At 44.7% G+C, this 4,875-nt stretch overlaps 1 pseudogene; it reads right to left on the minus strand.

Annotated features, from left to right (window-relative positions):
- Positions 1-3,143: 3,143 nt before the first annotated feature.
- Positions 3,144-4,370, minus strand: LOC123176181 (uncharacterized; annotated as a pseudogene).
- Between the last annotated feature and the right edge of the window lie 505 nt (positions 4,371-4,875).

Raw genomic sequence — 4,875 nt, forward strand, 5'->3', positions numbered from 1 at the left:
TATGAGAACTGTAACTCTAGGAACTGCAAAATGGATATGAATTGGACGCCTAGAACACACATATCAAATGGTAAAACACACAGGGGAATATATCAGAGCTTTCAAACTGAAAAGAAAGTACAAGCTTCTGAAAGAACAATATCCTTGATTGGCTTCTGGAATTCTATCTTTTTCGTTTTAAGGAAAGCGCTTACTCAATTATCTCTCGGTTGATTCAGCTTATATGTTGCCGCACTGATATAGTGTAGATTGTACTATGGGATTACGGGAAACAAGATTCAGAGGTAGAATTGCAGCATGACATGACATGTGATAGGGGGATCAAAGCGTTTCCTCCCGGGCCCTTTAAATACTGGAATTCATAGGGATAGGGGATCAAAGCGTTTGAACAGACACTTGTGCAGTTGTCCTTGTTTCAACTGGCTTATTCACCATATTGTTGGCCTAATAATTCAAATAAGCACCTTATATTTGTGGTGTTCCCTAAGATTTTGTGGAATCTTTGCAGTGTTCAGTAGATACTAATTGTGACTTGCCAAAAACTTGCAGGTTCTTCTATGGTCCTGTTTCCTAGAATATAACTGCTTGAAATTCCTATTTGAACACTTCTGAAAAGAAGGGAAAGTGAGTCACAATAAACGTTGGTTGGGTTTGCTAGTTTGCCATAGCTAAACAGTTCTAAATATTCATCGTTTGGCGGATATTACTTACAGATTCAAAAGGAAGAGTCCCTATCTTGTTAATTGAAAACTGAGCTAACCATGGATCTGTATAGTGTCTACATTACTTCCTACAACATGAAGACTGCACGTAGCATCGGCAGATCAGCAGACTTTTTATTCTTGCTGGAGGTTTCATTTGTGGAAGCTCCTTTTCTCTTTTCTTTTCCTGAATGCGTCTGTGTTCTGCATTATTTACCAGTAGCCTGCTTGTAACTAGGAGTTTTCCTCCCCATTAATTACTACATTGTATCATCTTGGTGTAACCTAGTGAAGGCCGCGGGGACGCGAGGGGAATACCATGTCATGCGAGCAGCAAAGCACTACAGTTATAAAACCAACTAGATGCTTCCAGAGCATTTCTAACTGACCATACAACTCAACTGTCAAGGCCGAAGAGCCATCAGTGCAAGCAGGCAGAGGGTAAACTTCATCTGGGATTTTTGGAAAGTGTGGATTATATACTCTGGTTGGTATCTAACTATCAATTTGTGAACTCTGAGGTCATGCTAGACTGTAAAAGTCACCAACATCACAACCAATGATCTCCAAGAGATATATAACCAGGCAAAGAATTTATAGATGTACAATGAGAACCGGCAGTTGTGAAGACATTATTGCTTCAGGCCAGAGCCGGAGTGCCCAAGATGACGCGTCGTAATTTTGACACTATTGCTATTCTGATGCACTGGCGGCTGTGGAGGGAAAGGAACTCCAGGATATTCGATCAGATAGCGAGCAGCGCGGACATGGTGCTGGATCTGGCCTGTGAAGACATTGCCGTTTGGCGATCGGCGGGATGCATTGTAGACCTCGGTGCCTAGTTGGTTCTGCATGCCACCTGGGTTAAGCTGTAGCCAGGGGCAGTCTCTGTACCGCTGTAACTCGTATTCTATTTTTCGGTTTTCAGCTCTAGTGCGCCTAGACTGCTAACCAGACTGTATTTCTCTCTTTTCTATCTAATAAAAGTTCGGCCATTGGCCCTTCAGAGAACCAGCAGTTGTGCATGTGCCTTCCATTCCATGAATCACCTGCAGCTCTCGCCCACTGGTCAATATTCCAACTACTACTCTGAATTCTCAGATTACTCTTGCCTTACATCTCCATGATCATGTTCATTCTGAACAATTTTGCTCCATAGTATGATCCAATCAACACAGAGCACAGACCAAAGAGGATGGAATGCAGTTTTAGGTGAAGAGACTTCGCGATTGCCATTGTAAAATAGCAGGCCCACATACTGGACTGACATATTTCTAAAATTAAAATCCGAAGCAAATGATCAGAGTGGCTTTCAACCTACTTCTACACATGTATTGCCACACAACAGGCCCATGCTGTCCTGCTTGAGACATGAACTCAATGTGGGAACATGGGCTTGACAATGACAAACCTTTCTTGTGCTTACTAGTACAACTTTGTTCCTTCAACTAATGAAGCACCATTTCTAAAAATGATTAGCAGGAAAAGTAACACAGTAAGTGATCAGTCCAAGCAGTGCAACATAAAAATGGAGTCAGGACGGAAGCACAAAATGGCATTCATAAAAAAAAATAGGTTGCAGTTTACTGCAGCTCCTTGGAAGGCGAAAAATATAAGCATGTCAGGTTCTCACTATAATGATGAGCTTAAAGTATCCGTAAGACCTACCTAACAATATGCAATTGATTCATGAAGAAAAATGAATTATGACAGAATATTTCATTCAGCAGTTGACTATGATACAATCATTTAATATAGCTGCTAGTATTCCAAGGTCTTTTAAAATCAGATGCAGCTTGCAAGTCAACAAGTAAAATATGGGACATTGTTTCATAAGATAGGAACAGGAAATTAACTCCCTAAATATTGTTTACTAAGAAGACCACTAGATGAAAAGGTAAAGTCAATTCTTTAGTTCAAGAAATGGTGACGTGAGAGATATAGATAGTCTTAACAACAGAGTACTAAGAAGATCACAATATAATTAAAATAAAGCTAAGCCAAACCACTCAGCTCTAGAAAATAGACACATGAGGGGGACCAATTGGCAAATATTTCCAAAGAAGAGCACAATGAGAACTTGATTTTAGCACCTTCACACACGGTAGCCACTTCAGCCAAATGGTTGCCAAGAAAAGCATAGATTTCATTACAGCCAGAGCTTCTGATCATTACTTATACTCCCTCCGTTCCTAAATATAAGTCTTTTTAAAGATTCCAATATGAACTACATATGGTGCAAAACGAGTGAATTTACACTCGAAAATACGTCTACATACATCCATACGTAGTCCATATTGAAATCTCTAAAAAGATTTATATTTAGAAATGGAGAGGGTATGCATCAATGCACATACTTGGACCTATCCATAGATAGTGCAGCTCATGAGGATAATGACAGCTAGGCAGAAAGAAGCACCATCTCACTCAACAGCCATCAGATCAAAGGCGAGGAAACGAGGTATGCTGGACAAGACTTTGTTTGAGCCGATACTCATACATCCACAGTTCTCTATCACCATAACTGAAACTGTCAATCAATTTGCCATCACTGTCGACGCGAACCAGCCACCCACCAAAATTGACCAGCAAGAAGACGTCACCATCCTGCGAAACAACGTCCAAATCCCAACTTTCAGCACTGTCTTCAAACTGCTCCCTGATTTCTGCAGCTGGCAATTTGATTCGGTACTTCAAATCCCAAACCTCGCTTCTGTAATCCTGCAACACCCATATATTAACTATTTCGGTGTCATCATCAAGGCTATGGATGCTGAGTGTGCCATCCATCTCCAACAGGCCAGAGTCACCGCCGCCAAGAACAAATGGAGCACGCATGTGCCGGAACGACTCGGCCTCGGTGTCGAATACCAATACATGTTTTCTATGCTTCACTGGGAACCAATGCAGGGCTATCACGAAATAGGGCGGGCGGTGTCTCGATGCACAACGCTTTTACTATTTCCAGCCACCCAATGTACCTCAATGGCTGGTCGGAGCCCAGCGTAAGGACATAACAACCAATTTGGTATTCAGGAACCCTGGAGTTGGTGAGTAGCAGCCGGTACTCGGCGGTAGGGCGGTGTGGGTACATCCCCAAGATACTGAAGCCCCACGGTAGCAGGCCTAGGTACGCATGCTCACCTGTGGCCGGGTTATAGACGGCGAGGCTGCTTTCAGAATGAAAGGTTCCAGACGGGCTCCAGTAAGGCCTGTGAGTCCTGGAGAGGAGGAGGCCATCGCAGGAGGACTCCAAAATGAAGGGAGTCATGGCGGGCGACCATGTGAAACTGAGGCTGAGCGGCCCGGTGGTCGATGGAGAGGATGTGACTGTCTCTGCCGCTGGAGAAGATGGGGAGGGCGGGTTGTCGGGCATGGTGGGCAAGGAGGAAGGGAGGGAGAACGTGGCGCAGCGCCAGGCACGGCGGACGGCGCGACAGTGGAGGAGCGATTTGGGGTCGAGGCGGACGAGGATCTCCCAGATGACGATCTCATCTGGGAGGTTGTTGAGGAGAGGAGTTGCTCCTTCTGCCGCCATGGTCGCCGCGCCGGCAGCGGCTGGGAGTTGTGCTGATGGCGGCGGCGGGGACGCTTCGTTCCTGGTGTTGCGACCTCCGCCAAGGACGCCGGCCGGGAGCTCACCCTAGATGCAGTGGCGGCGGAGGTGAGGTAGAAGTGTAGGTCTTTCGGCAGAGGGAAAAGGGAAGTCGAGTTGAGCTGAGCTGGGCTCGGCCCAGGTTCCTTCGCAAGTTTCTTGTAATGTAAGAGGATTATCTCCACCCGCAAAAAAAAGAGGATTTATCTCAAAAGAAAAGGTAATGCAAGAGGGGAAAAAACATTTCACAACTGATAACAAGCACATAATAAGCATTGTGCATTTTTAACCCACATAGATTCTGGGCCATTCTCATCACAAAACAATGCAGTCACATAAAGAATATGAGATCGAGTACATGAGCAAGAGACTACATAAAGTACAACACATGGACTGGGCACATACAATGTCAATTGTTTTTCTTTTGCGGGGGTTACAATGTCAAGATAACATCCCCGTCAGCCAGAACGCTACCAGGAAGACATGCGTTGGCAAACCTTTTGTGAACACATCTGCAAAATTGAGAGCTTGACGAAACGTGTAGAACCCTGGCCTCGCCAAGAGCGACCCGGTCACGAA

The sequence above is a fragment of the Triticum aestivum genome, unplaced genomic scaffold, assembly GCF_018294505.1.
Source record: "Triticum aestivum cultivar Chinese Spring unplaced genomic scaffold, IWGSC CS RefSeq v2.1 scaffold22780, whole genome shotgun sequence".
In the NCBI taxonomy this organism is placed as follows: Eukaryota; Viridiplantae; Streptophyta; class Magnoliopsida; order Poales; family Poaceae; genus Triticum; species Triticum aestivum.